A 15362-nucleotide genomic window follows, 5' to 3' on the forward strand; every position below is an offset into this window, starting at 1 on the left:
CCATAAGAAGGACACATGAAGGAAACATAAAAGCAGTGGCCAAATTTCAACACGTAGGAAACATAAAGGATTTTCCTCATGTGACCCCTAGGAAACATACAGTAATCATAAAGGACATAACCATTTTCATAACGGTAAACTTTTGGTGAAAATTGTCACGTGGTAGTCAGAGCATGCTCAGCTGTGTATAATTTTCGTGAATATAACTCAAAGCAAGCTAGACTGAGTATAAGTTTCATGAATATGAGTCAGGGCAAGCTGGGCTGAGCAGAATCTTTGTGAATATGAATCAGAGCAAGCTCGGCTAAGTAGAATTTTGGTGAATATGACTCAGAGCAAGCTCGGCTCACTAGTATCTTTGTAAATATGAGTCAGAGCAAGCTCGGCTGAGTAGAATCTTTGTGAATATGAGTCGGTGCAAGCTCGGCTGAGTGTAATTGTGGTGAATATGAGTCAGAGCAAGCTAGGCTATGTAATGATGGGATATGGCGATACGAGTTTATGTAGTAATAAATGTAATTGCAAACTCATTAGCAATATTGCCTCAATTTTGTTGGGCATCTTGCTTCGTTATTTTGTTATGCCTCGTGATGCGTCTGCACACTTTATGAGCTGTGGACATGCAAGAACCACCACACTTGAAAAGATGCTATCATTCACAGGAAGGGATGCAACCGGCTAACTTCACTGTACAATTTTGATCTGCTTTTGTTTAATGAGTTATCTACTGCTCATAAAAACAAGGTGTTTGCCTGCTTTTCACATTGTTGCATGTGTTTTACAAGAAGTAGAGAGGGAAGCAAGGAAAGGCAAGGACGTTTATGGCAAAGTAGTTTCTTAAAATACTGCGATATGTTACGACCAGCATAAAGAAAAGAAATACGATGCCCTGAAGTAAGCGCTAGATGCAATTACCTGACAGGGGAACAGCGCAAAAAACACGACAGACAAGAAGGGAGACACACACCCGCCCAAGCCTCTACGGTGATGCAATTACCTTTTAATGTCAGGGTTAATAAAGGTGCAGTAGAGATACAAAGTCTGCAACACATTGAAGGTTGATTGGTTTTTGTGCAGCATAAAAATGATACATCAGAAAAATGAGGTAAAGCTGATAAAATAATGCTTCGAAAACAAATTGACGATGCTGTTTATTCCAGTGAAAGCGTTAAATATGCTATTGTAGAACATTGATTACGATATATAGTTTGCCCGTTCCTTTGCGAGCTTGATAAGCAATCGCGTCTCACAGCGGAGCTAACAGACCTTGAAATAAGAAAATTCATTGGGGAAAATGCGTGTGAAAGCCCAAACCAACCGACTGCAAATAAATGGTCGCGCGTATAGCGGGACCGCAGCACTTGTCCCGTAGTTGCGTATTCCTTAAATTGTTCCATTCGTAAAAGCATACTACGCCACTACTGTAGCGTTTTCGTATATCGCGAGTAGCTTCTACAACCGAAAATTGGGAGGGCATCCGAAGACCTTGTCTTCCCGCGAGGGACAGCTCGTAGTATTTACCAACTCGCAGCGCGTGTGAATAACGGAAAAGCACGCAAAATTACGTACTATCAGCCCCTAAAGCCAACGTAAAAAAAAGCATCGCGTGATTAGTAACGTAGCGTGGCAACAAACGCATATAAATCAAAGAACCGAATCTGACCTACGAGTTTTTATCTGTCTTGTTCCGTGTTGGTGCTGATGGTACGTAACGCTTGCGCAATCTACGGCTCCACTCAATTAGTTGCACTGCGCGAGGCTCGTTGTGCCAGCATTTATAGACAAAAAGTATCTATGTTGAGCGACCGACGCCATTTCCCAAAACAAACCACGAAATTGCTCTCGGCGCAATTTCGACTGAAAATCGCAGCAATCACTGCCACGTTGCGACGATGCGACCAACTGGTTGGTCGCAGCCGAAAATCGCGGGGTCGGCACCGCGACGGCTATTTTCGTCGCCTGCGACGGAAATCGCCCTTCCGGTGCAAATCGGATCATGTGAAACAGCCATTAGAGCGTTTTCGGCGCACGGTGCGTACTCTGCAACTAGCATTCCTGTCGGTGAGCGCATCACAACTCGACTAGCTGCCCTAGCCACTGCGGAGCCGAATCAGAATGCTCGCACCTTCGCCGAAGCCACTCGCCAGCCGGACGGCGCTCGCCAACAGGTCGCCGCGCGCCGAGCAAACCTGCAACACAGTCGCCGACTCGCAAATCGTGCGCCTTTCGCTGTAGCGAACCGTGAGTTCCCGTAGCAAACACGCAACAGCTTCTGTGAAGACACGTTTCCCTTTCGGGTTCTACCGGCTCCTATGAAAGAGGGATCAACCATATTTTTTCAATATCAGTTTTGTTTACATCTCCTTAATGTTTCTGTTTTTTCCTTCAAAATCTAACTTGTACCGCTACCTATTATTGTAGAGATCCGGTCGTATAAATCTGTTGCCTGCTTTTTTTTCCCACAAGTATTTTAGCCGTCTCTTGCTCATCTCGACTGCTGACCGGTTGACGCTTCCGTCCACTTAAAAACCAAGCGCTTCTGGAATGTGTACGTAACCTACGGTTCTCACTGGGTGAATCCCTTCGCATTCCATTAGGATGTGCTGAGTAGTCTCTGAATCTTTACTGCAGCATGCAAATGCGGGATCTAGTTCCGAATATTTGCTCCAGTTTGTTTTTGTGTTTAGGCAACCGGCTTGAGCCTCATATCGCAAAGCACTGCCCTTCTGCTATCGTACAGAGTTTCCCTTCTAATTTCTTTCTTCGCATTCCTGGAAATCTCTATGGTCCTTTTTATTTCCGTTCTTTGCATCTAATTCAGTGTTTCTGTTTTTCTGACTTTCATTCTGATGAATCCTGGCTGTCTATTTCCCCTTCTAGTTACCGTGTATTTGAGCTGCCAGCTTTCTTGACCTCATCCTCCGTTCTTTGTCCACGATTTTTTTACAGCCAGCCGCTGCAGACAACGGCCGTACGTGACGACACTCAACTAACCCTTCGAAACTAACCCGCCGAGGATGACAACGCCACCTTTGACAAAGATTGTTCCATATCTCGGAACGTCGGGCAACCTTTATTCCAGTTTATGTATCTTCTGTGCCACAGTAGCTGACATAATGGTATTTCTGCACATGAGCAGGTAGCAAATTCACTAAATAACTAAACATTTGTAGCAACAAGGTGACCATCGACGGAGTACACACCTAACACGGGTGCTGCCTTATCTATTTTGTGGACGTCCGTTTCGCGCAAGAATCTTCTTATTTGCTGTACTGAACTAATGAGCCCAGCAACATCTTTTTAGCAAATGCAATTTACCTAAGTGCTTGTTTCACAGCGTCTGTAAATGTGCTGTGTGGCGCCTCACTCCTGACTTCGTGCAACCCAGACTTTCATCCAGCATCACCGAACACGAGCAGCTGTTCGAATTAGGTCCTAACCCTCTTCCCCCTTCAACATGCACCGGCAGCCAAAGTGGCATAAAGCGAGCACCTTCCTGAGTTGTTCGCAGCAGCCCCACCGGAGTACGATACGGCAAGTACAAACGGAAGAACTCACGTGTATCCACAACACGCTGGCCATGTAAGTGCACTTTGTGTATGTGTACTTTGGTTCATGGGTAATTCCATCCCTCGAGCCTTTAAAATAAAGCGTTATATTGTCCTTGCTTTCACAAATCACGACACCGCTTTGCATGCTTCCGCCAACAGCTGCCCTGGACGTCGGTGTAGCAAGTGACGTCATGCTGACTAGTCCTCCCATTGATTTTCATTTTACTGTCAATTGGGAAAATTGCTGTTTTAAAAAGCGAAAACAAAGAAACCTGTGCACGGCACTATGCACCGTTTATATTTTTATTGCTATTGAATTGGAATAATAGGAAAAAAACAGTTAGTTTTCCTGAGCGCGTACAAGCTCCTAAAAGGAATGCCGTATGTTCACATTCGCTGCTGTCACCTGCTGTAGTCGGTAGGCACAATGCTACTTCTTTCCGCACACGCTGAAGATCGGTCTTACTGTCTACTCCGCTTCGAAGCAAGCAGCTGTACCGTCGCAGCGCCTTTCTTTTCACTTGTGCTGCTTTCGTCGTGTTATTTACTGGTGTGGTCACTTGCCCGTTACGTGTCTTTCGCGTATATGTGTTCCTCTGCAAAATCAGGCAAGTAGTCCCTCCTATTTCCACCAACATAATATATCTTGTGTAAGTAGTATGCACTGGCGACCAACGCCACGCTTAATGGTAGCGAAGTGTCGAAGGTGTTCGCTGGTTTTATTGTCCCAAAGCATTCTTCCACCATCAGTTTTCTTTGTCATCTGCTCTCAGGCCGATAGTGGGCCATTATATATACCCTCTCGCCGAGGACGGAGCGCGTTGCAGAACTGGGCTAGAAAGGTGCCAAGGAGAATGTCCAAAAGGAATATGCAGAAGCCTATATGCGTGATTAAGGAAAGTGTGATGTAGGAACCTCTTATGACGGTGCCTAGACCTCGTCGCTATGGTGTTCAGTTCCCGCAGAAGGCGATAAACCTAATGTCCTCGAGTAAACGCGTCGGGAGGGTAGTATATTTTCTATCTCACAAAGCACGGTTGGAAAACATATATACCATTTGATGCGGCGAAAGCAGCGTGTGCACTTGTTAATAAACCTTTACTGTCGTATCCGTCGAAATATATTTGAAGTCAAACTATTTCTAAAGGAATCTGCTAATTATATACATCACACTACTACTGTACTTCAAGTAATACAACGTCATGCCTTTAAAAGGAAATTTTGATAATCAAGACTCAAGCGATAAACAAACACGGCGTTTTATTTGGGCCGCCCACATTATGCTAACAAAAATTGCGCCAGAAGCCATCACGTGATGAATGTCGCCGCATGCGGGTAACCCCAAAGCAATGTAGCGACACGCAGTATTTCAACATTCTTCGCTTCTGCGTAGCCAGCTTTTTCAATTTGCTGTTAAAAGCATCATATCCACTGCTTCTTTGATCAACGTTTCTCACTCAATGCACCTTCCGATACCACTCTCACCACCTTACTTTTTTTCCCACTGGCTGCTCAAGGTGCCAACATTCTCGCTTCTCTCTAGCTGACTTCTGCAATGTCGGCAGGACATATCTCACGGCGGTTGCCTACGTTAATGCTGTTGGCATCGAAGTAATGTACCGACGCACCGAATGGCCAGTTGCGAAACGCGCCACGCATGAGCTGCGTGTATGCAGCAACGCTCTTATCTCGCGCTTCCCTCTCTACACGCTGCGCTATCTAACGGAGCCGGGGGGAAGCCCATGCATAGCACGTGTGTTCGGCAAGATTGTCTCGACCAATATGTATGGCGCTGGTTCAATTCCTACCCAGCACCAGAAGAATTTAAAAGGATCTTCATTGTCATTGAAGAGTGACACGTAGCCAGTGGCACACAGCACGTGACTCAAGTAGGTGCCAAAGAGGTGCATCGATGAGTGGCCCATATCAAGTGACCCAAAGTCGGTGATAAAGAGCTTCATTGAAGAGCGGCACATACCCAATGACCCTAGCTCGCCTGACGGTTGGCTTGAACCGTGTTCCCTCAGCACAGCCGTACGACGCGCTACCCATTAAACTATGGGTAGCGCATCGAATGGGCCACGTTATACACAATCTTGATGACATTAAGGAACTCCCACATAAGCTAAATCGAAGGGTGCTCAAGAGACGCACCTCTATCCTAAGTGAATAATAGTCACCCAAGTCGGTGGGAAAACAGTGAGAGACAAAGATAGCCCGAGGAAAGCGCGTGAAGTTTCCTAAGAATGCTAATGACATTTCATTCTGGCAGAGCCCATTTCACGATAAATGTGGGCGGTAATGCGACATGCAGTGAAACAATGTAGCGACACGCCGAACTGCCAAATCCTTCACAACTATGTAGTCAACATGAATTGCCTGTTACCGACATCATCTTCACTTCTCTATAGCTCCTCGCTCACTGCATGTTCTGATCCAAATTAGTTCACTTCAGTTCGCTATCAACGCTCAGCTGCTTTTGATGCCAGCTGTTCAGGGCGATTAGCAGCCTTAAAGGACAGTAGACACCGAATTTGGAGTGTCAGTATTCTATATCACAAGCTTTGTGGGCTTACGAGGAACGCTTTCGCGAAGTATGACTGGCAGCAGACGGGTAAAACGCAGTTTGCTTTAATCTTACAGAGTAGAAATGAAGCATGGCTCCGTACTCCAAATTCGTCGCGATAGCCACCCCAAAATTATCACAGTTTCACCATTAGGGCGTGGCAATGAATGCGATAGCAACGTGTTAGAATATTATACGAAGTGTATAAGACTCGTAGCTGTAGTGGTAGTATAAATTGAAGTAAGCTTAGGCTAAGTAAAAACGAGCTGGGTGTCCTCTGTTTGAATCCTGCCATCGAACAATCTAATTTATGCGACTTAATTAAAACCAACGTCTTAGCTACATTACTACCACTTTTCCCTATCGGGTATGTTTCAAACCTCTTTCACGGGCCGATCGCGGAGGTCGTGCACAGTCACGCCACCAAAATTACATCATTTTCAGGCTTCAGTTATGTTGCTGTTTTGCACTTTTAATATTTCAGTCTGTTAATATTTAACATAAAAGCAATGCGCTGTCGGTGTTTCTGTTCCATGGCATTTGTTTGTGGGCGCTTATTCAGGAAATTCCGAGGATTAACTTTGTCAAAAATGTAAGACAAGGTATGAGCAACTTTAGTGGTAGAATGGTGTGGCAATATACCCCGCATATAGCATCTCATATAGCATGGCGTGGCATATACATATACCTTAATATATCCTCCTAAGACCCCTTGTACAATACATTGCACATTGCCTTCAACTTTTTTTAATTCACTAGAACGTGATTACGCAAAATATTCATTCCGGATATGAAGTACGGTCCATGTGAAACTGTAAAGTTGTTTATTTTTTTACTTTTTATTATTAATACTGCCAGCCGTAAGGCCGTTACAGGGTGAATGCACACAATACAACTGAACAAATGTACACAGACAGAAGTAAAAACTTTTATACTAACGTAGTTCAACCAACTAGAAACAAGCAACCATCATAACACAATTATCTAGCGGCTATGTGGATACAGGCCGCAAATAAAACAGATTTACCGACCAACACTCAAAACAGTAGGCTGGGTTTCAGACCAATAAAACTCGGCATCTGCGCGAAAGACGTGACAAGAAACACACGAAAATGACAAGAATTTCTATTCGGATAGGTAACGAGACAAACAATGTTCGAAATTGAGAAGATTACCTGCTTGGAAAAGGTCCCTGAGGCAGGGCATTGTATTTAGCTATTGTTCTTGGAAAGAAAGACTGGGAAAGAAAAAAAGCGTTTTTAAATTAAAGCGAGACGCAGTTAGATTCATTCAGTGAAAATAAAATTCCTAATTCATTTTATATACGCATGGTGAGAAAAGATACAACTGTATTTTACTAGATCATTATCAATGAATACCTTTTTTCAGGGCCCACCGTGAGAGCGCCCATCGATAGCAGCGGGCGTTGACGCCGCTATCAGTTGCAATGCAATGCAGCTCTTGGAGTGCGTGGAAAGGCGCGCTCGTAAAGTTCACCTGTTACAATACGCCCCCCTCACATGCTGTGCTGTTTTGCATGTCGACGTTTGTCTGAATTAGGTGACGCGGGTCGTTTTATTGTTTCCTAACCTGCGCATTCAAAAGTAGTGAGTTGCGACCGTCAGATACTTGTTTACTATAGTTGTTTTCGTGCAACAGCGCTGGCCGACGGGCTTGGCGTCCGACGAATGGACGAGCACTCTACGCAATCTACGCCCAAAGCGTTCGTCGGCCTCCAAAGAAAGTTTGTTCTGTGCAGCGATGCGATTTCGACACCCGTACGGCTGACCTTTTCCTGCATCGCTTTTCGCGCTGAAAACTCGGAACGCCCATGAAGTCGAATAGCGGGGCATTTAAATATACAGCTCTAATGGCAGGCCTCCGAAAACAAATTTCGCGCCTATGAGAACAAAATGACGTCACTTCTTTTTTTGACGGATATGACGTCAAATTATTTTTTCTTCCGCCGGAAGTGTTCCCTCCTCACACAGATGGCGCTAAGCCCCATGAACCGCCGGTAAGCAACCATGTTTTGAACGTATGGGCTTCTATGGAAGCTGGAAAGAAAGTGTACTTAAAGGAGTTAATTCGGGCAGTCATGGGTGTAATTTGATCTTTGTGTGAAGTTCGCACAGCTCGCGAGGAAGGCTGCTTCCAGTAGAGGCTTTTGTTTAGGATGAAGTGATTATTGCGCAACAGATAAAGAAACTTTAGCCTGGCGACCTTTCTTGGGTTCGAAAGTGAAGGTAAGTTTAGCTAACGGAGCATGTCAGTTACTGAATCTGTAAATTTATATCTAGATAGAATGAACCTAGCCGCCCTTCTCTGAAAATTTTCAATCTTATCAACTTGGTTTGTCTGATCCGGATCCCATACGACGCTCGCATATTCCAATGTTGGACGTACCAGCGTGAGATAGGCAGTTGCTTTTGCTTTTGTGGAAGCAAGCTTTAGTTTTCTTCTGATGAACCACAACTTCGATTCGGCTTTTGAGCATATGTTATTGATGCGTTATTTGCTAGTTTAGCTTTGAAGATATAGTGATGCCTAAATATTGGAAATGGTTGATTCGTGTTATAAACTGCCGGTTGATTTCATAATCAAAGGATAAAGCATTTTTGGTTTTGTTTGTAATTGTAATACATGAAGCTTTTGCATAAATAATTTTCATTTTGTATGCTGTGCACCATTTGACAATAGTGTTCAATGCAGAATTTGCCCGCCGTGGTTGCTCAGTGGCGACGGTGTTGGGCTGCTGAGCACGAGGTCGCGGGATCGAATCCCAGCCACGGCGGCCGCATTTCGATGGGGGCGAAATGCGAAAACACCCGCGTACTTCGATTTAGGTGCACGTTAAAGAACCCCAGGTGGTCTAAATTTCCAGAGTCTCCTGTTACGGCGTGCCTCATAATCAGATCGTGGTTTTGGCACGTAAAGCCCCATAATTGTTTAATGCAGAATTTAGTGCGAATTGCTCTTCTTGCTTTGAGAAAAATTAAGCAATCATTCGCGAATAGCCATACTGTAACATTGGGCGGGATAGAAACTGCAATGTCATTGATGTAGCATACAAATAATACGGGACCTAGCACAGACCCCTCAGGGACACCTGAGGGTACCCCAGGACGTCAAATTTTGCGCCATTTACCTCCATGAACTGAGTTCTATTGGTGAGGTATGCTTTTATCCACCACACAGTATTTCTGTTTACACCAAGGTCAAACAGCTTATTAACAAGCTCTTCATATGGAACACGGTCAAATGCTTTGACATGTCTAAACAAATTCCATTCAATTGAACTTTGTCATTCATTGCTTTAAAAATCGTGTAGCGTTTCTAGAAGTTGGGTTACAGTAAATAACTTCAGTGTGATACCATATTGACTGGGATCTAGGTTTGGTGGATAAGCACTGGTGTTCGGATAAGCACTGTGCCAAGACGTTCTCGGGAATTTCGCAACAGGTGCAAGTGATAGAAATAGGTCTATAGTTATCAGGAATGTGCTTGCTTCCATATTTGTGTACTGGTACTATCCTAGCGTGTAGCCAATCAATTGGTAAGCAATGTTGCACTAAAGGTACCTTAAATATGAAAAGTAAATATTTAGCGACCCATTCTCCGTATTGCCTCTGAAACTCATTAGGAACAGAATCAGGGCCAGGCGACTTTTTCGTGTCTAAATTTAGTAGGAAGGAAAATGTACCTTGTTCAGACAAAACACTTGGCATGTCAGATGGCAGTGCGCACCTTCCTGTACTGGTATTCGGAAGTGAAGTAGGAAGACTGAACACAGAATGAAAATAAGCATTGCATCTGTTCGCGATTTCTGATTGGTTAGTAATAAAACAACCATCCGTTTCAATGAACCTCATTTTTTCATATGACGGTGAAAGGTGATGGAAGAAATGCTGTGGGGAAGTTTACATAAATTGAGTGAGTTTTTCTGAAAACTATGCCTCTTTCGTTGCCACCAACTCCTGTTTAAGCATCAAAGAAAGGTGCGACATTTCATTGGGATCCTTTTCTCTCTTGCCTTTTCTACGTATTATCTTACGTTTTATTTGTATAATCTCACGATTTCTCCAGGGATTATGCTTTCTGACTATTTTATTTTTTGAGGAACACGCTTTTGTAGGCAATAGTTGACAATGTGTTTAAACTTAGTCGACAATGTACTGACGTCATCTTCCACATCAAATGAGTCTAAGGACGTTTCCAAATAGTCTAAGATGCTTACATTGTCAGCTTTTGAAATATCTGTAACACAAATACTTCGCCTTTTTTGTGTTTTGGTGGTCTGAGCTGTTTTAAGGAAACTAAGACAAGCTTATGATCAGAGAGCCCTTCCTTAACAGACACGCCATATTAAGTTATTTTACTGCTTATAAAAACCAAATACAGTATTGATTCCGTAGTTGTTCTTATCGTTGTTGCATGTTTAACGATTTGTGTGTGATCATTATTAAAAGTAACGTCCAGCAGAGCCTCACAGTGTTTAGCATCAACTGTGCCTACCTCAAGCGGCTCCTAAAGGACGTTCGGCAACTTGAAATCGCCTGCAATGATTACTCTTGCATTGGCAGATACATAAGTTGAAAGATAGTCTTGAAATAACTCAAGAAATATGACAGGGACGTTGGCAGGCCTATAAACCGCTGCAATGGCACAGTAAGATTCGCCAAGGTTTACCCTGCACCATATGCTCTCTGTGTTAGGACATTCTTTCACTGGAACAAATTCGATTTGTTCTTTAAAAATACGTGACACACCACCACCACGTGAATCACGATCCTTTTGAATCATTTTATACGTAGGCGGTAATATCTCACTGTCAGCAATTTCAGGACACAACCATGTCTCTGCAACTGCGAGAACATCTGGCTGATAAAGTATAATAATATGTTCAAGTTCAGTAGTTTTATTCAGGAGACTGCGTGCATTGACTTTTATTAACTTAAAACTCCGTTCTTCCGTTCTACACTGTCACGTTGTTTTACTATCAGTTGCGAGCGCCCGCTCAGCTTTCGCGCGGCAGTGATTTTTGTCATCTCAGACGAATGCCTCTTTGTCAATCAAAATTCTATCGTGTTCGAGTCGAACTTTTGCGCCTCTGTACTTTTCTTGCTTTGCACTATCGCACAGTCTGTTACGCTTTCGCAAAGTCGCCTAGAAATAGTCATTTGATAAAGAATAGTCGCTGCCCTTTAGTTTCTTGCAGCTCCCAAATAAATTCATCTTTTCTTTGTAGTCACAAAACCTAATAATCACTGGACGCAACTTGCCCACGCGCTTTTGTCCAAGTCTATGTATCCGCTCCACTGTGTTAACTTTGACACCAAGGCGTTCATGGAAGACATTTTGCAACACCTTCTTCTTAAGATCATCAGTTGTTTCGCTAACAGTTTCGGGTATACTGAATACGAAAAGATTATTTCGACGGCTCCAGTCTTCCAACTCGGTTAAACCTTTTTCTTCTGCTGTGAACGGGTAGTGGCTCCCATTTCCTTTACCAATGTGTCCAGTCGTTCTTTATATTTGTGCATATTTGTTGAAGTGTTCTCGATTTTTCCCGTATTTTCATTGACTTTTTCCAGTTATGGGAAAAGAGAACTGTGATTTTCTTTAATTTGCCTGATATCTTCGATTATTTCTTTCTGTCCTTTCGTGAGTTCACTGAACATTTGCCCGACAGTTTCAGGCCCAGGGTATCGCTCAACATCCCCGGCGAGCATCAACAACAATGAAATACACTCCAGCATTAAATCAGCACATACTGGGGCGGGGGCACGGCAGAAAATGATGAATCCATCATCACTTCTAACTTTGCCGTTATTACTAACCAGTAAAAACAGGCTAAAAAGTTCAGGCGGCTTCAATGTGGAGCTCCTGCCGTGCCCACGGGATGGCTCGATGGCGACTGAGCTTAAGTGGCAGGTGCTGACCGTAATCATTGCCGCAGTAGCCGTCACCGGAATCGCATGGGCAGGTTCATTCAAAGTGGCAGCTTTCCACGCAGAGAGCCGCGAAAGATGATTGTCGTAGCTGGTAGCGACAGAGTACGTACTTGGGGCGTGATCCAAAATAGAAGCATGGCACAGGAAGGCCTGTGGCAGCTCATATTATCATATTCTTGTACATCCTCTTTCGAGAAATTTGAGACTAAATTGATCTAAACCTCTGTGTCGTCCCAGACGGCGGAAAGGAACCTTGAGGTATATTTCGAGATCACTGAGATTGCGTGAAAATATTGGGCGCAGCAGCCACATGTCAATGTACCACAATTATTTGCAACTCCATCTCTGCATTTAGGCAATGAAATGCAGTTTTTACAATAGCAAACATGAGGACATATTTTTTTTCGCGCACATAGAGATGCAGCTTTTGGGATCTAACCATGGTATCTAAATTTCGAAAATATTTATTCACGTTCATAACATACCATTAAACAATAAAAACCACCTTGAAGAGCGATTATGTTCCATGGCTGTATTTGGGTCTTAGGACGATATATGGAAATTTTCGCCCACGGGATGCCGACAGCGAATTTTCTGGGACACGGAGCCCTTAAGGTGGCGATCCCACTCCGACGGCACGAGCGCCCCGTTTTCAGTACTTTTGGAGCAACCATGGCGGCTGTTCTACTTAGGATATAAAGTTGTCGTAAATACCATAGAAAGTTTAATTCTTGTAGATTCCAACTATATATAATATAAAAATTGATTATTGTGATTTAGAAATAAATGTTCGAGAACAAGCATGAGATACATGGGTTTTGCGAGCTGTGTCTCAGTTGTGACCGATATTTAGAAGAAACTACCGCACGTACTGCATTGCGGCTTGCTCTGTAGCTTTAGAACATATTTATCTAATTCGTGGACGCAGCAAAAAAATTTTGAGTTTTTACTATTTGGATAATTTGCCTTTTGAAGATTTCCAAATATCGCAAACTTCTGTTGTGAACATCTCGGCAACTACACACTGAAGGAAACTAAATTTTGGATAAGTTAGAGACCAAGAAATTTCCATCTAGGACGCAAAATTTCATTCATGTACCTTTATTAGTTTTCCTAATAATGTGGCCGAAATTAAGCAACATTTAGAATTCTGGGCTTTCTTTTGCGCATTTTTGCAGGAAGGTGCTGAAGCTACGAAGCTGTGGTTTATAACTAATAAAGCTAGATGAATGAAATTTTGCGTCCTAGATGGATATTCTTTTAACTCTAAGTTCTTTAAAATTTAGCTTCCTTGAGCGTGTAGTTGCCGGGCTATTTACAACAGAAGTTTGCGATATTTCGCAATCTTCAAAAGCAAATTGTCCAAAAAGTTAAAACTCAAAATTATTTTGCTGCATCTAGGAATTAGATAAAATATGTTCTAAAGCTACAGAGTAAGCCGCAATTCAGTAAATGCGGTAGTTTCTTCTAAATATGGTCACAACTGAGACACAGTTCGCAAAACCCATGTATCTCATGCTTGTTCTTGAACATTTATTTCCAAATCACAATATTCAATTTCTTTGTATTATATAAAGTTGGAATCTACAAGGATTAAGCTTCTTTATGGTATATACCACCACTTTATATCTTAACTAGAAGAGCCGCCACGGTTGCTCCAAAAGTACTGAAAACGGGGGGCGCGTGCCGCCGGAGTGGGACCGCCACCTATACGCATATTCACACACGGTCCATGCGGGGACTTCGCTGCGGTGGTTCTAAGTTAGAGCGCCCGTGGTGAGTGCGAGAGCAGCCTGGCTGCATACACGCTTGATAAATGACGCGTTTCGGCGGTTGCAGTAGGGTATGTCGATGCATTGCTTCAGTGCTAATCGCATTAACGTCAACATTCATCCTGAGATGGGTTCTGTCGGATTTTTTATAGCGTGAGCATTTTACGGCCATTTCCCTCGGAAAAATGTCTGTCTGTAACGCGTGTCACGATGGGCTACAAAGTTATTCATGGGGTCATATGCAGATATATATGAGAATTTGAGAAATATTAGAATATTTATGATTATGACTAGAACACCTACAGTAACAGTCGGCATATAAAGTAAGTAGGCCACTTTATTAAGTACCCTTAATTAGTCTAATCAAGTCTAATTAAGGGTACTTAAGAATAATTAGGTATAAAATAGATTGAATAGCAATAAATTGATTGAGGCTAATCGGAATTAATTGAGGATAATTAGCCTGACGTAAACTTCATTTCGATTGATTAACAATAACTTGATTAATGCTAATCATGAATATTCACGAGTAAAAAGATTATCTAAGCGTAATTAGGATGAATGACTATTACATTACGTTATACACAATCTTAATGACACTAAGGAACTCCCACATAAGCTAAATACAAGGGTGCGGTGTGTTCAACAGACGCACCTCAATCCCTCACACGCTAACTTTCGCCGACAATATGCCATTTACAGCAGAGACCGCAACGATACTCTCGCCTCGTCGGGTGGTGTGGCCATAATAGAAGGTAAAGATGCCGCCTGCCAGCATTTACAGCTGCAAACGCCCCCTGAGACAGTTGCAGTGAGAGCCGGGCTGTTTAATAAACTCGTCACAATTACTTCTCTATACATCCCTCGTCATCGCAATGTCGCGCTCATGCGCTCGACATTTAGTGATGCACTGGTGACCAACATGTAGGAGACTCAAGACTTCGGCCTTTCACACTGTGGTATGACGAGGCGCATGTCTTTCATCAAACCCCATTAAAAACTGAGATTATCGCCCTCGATTGCCAATATTGTTGCATACAGACTTGGAGAGAGCGATATCGCGGCCACCCGTTCCGACAGAAGCGCACCAAGGTTTGGCAGGCGGTATCTTCTGCTTGAGCCTGCTTCACCTTCTCAAAGCCGCTAACTTCAGCAAGAGTATCAACGCAACCGTGTGCAAAGCGCTCGACTTCGGATACAGACAATGATTGAGGATTTCTCTGGCTGGATCGGAACGGAGCTCTTGACAAAGTGTCTGCCAAGACAAGATTTTTGCCGGGCACGTACTCAACCTTAAACATGAAACGCATTAGCCTCATTCGGAAGCGCTGAGTACGCGGAACAAGCAAATCAAGCGGTGCTTTGCCCAACAGCGTTGCGAGTGGTTTGTGGTCAGTCTCTAACTTTACTTCGAGTCCTCTGACATACCCCTCAAACCTCTCTAATTCCTATGCTGGGGCTAGAGCTTGCTTCTCGATCTGTGCGTACGGATACTCTGTTTGTGATAATGACCTGGAGG

The 15362-nt window shown here is 43.4% G+C and overlaps 1 protein-coding gene across 2 annotated transcripts in view; it reads left to right on the forward strand.

Annotated features, from left to right (window-relative positions):
- The first annotated feature begins 3949 nt into the window (after nucleotides 1-3949).
- The window catches only part of LOC119459262 (epoxide hydrolase 2-like), a 110769-nt gene continuing 99356 nt past the window's right edge, over nucleotides 3950-15362 (forward strand). Inside the window, exon 1 of one of the 2 annotated variants that reach the window (XM_037721078.2) lies at nucleotides 3950-4159. The gene's annotated coding sequence lies outside the window, so the exon portion shown is untranslated. The remainder of the gene's footprint in view (nucleotides 4160-15362) is intronic. The other variant, XM_049669977.1, reaches the window with a different exon arrangement.

This window comes from Dermacentor silvarum, chromosome 7 (assembly GCF_013339745.2).
Source record: "Dermacentor silvarum isolate Dsil-2018 chromosome 7, BIME_Dsil_1.4, whole genome shotgun sequence".
In the NCBI taxonomy this organism is placed as follows: domain Eukaryota; kingdom Metazoa; phylum Arthropoda; class Arachnida; order Ixodida; family Ixodidae; genus Dermacentor; species Dermacentor silvarum.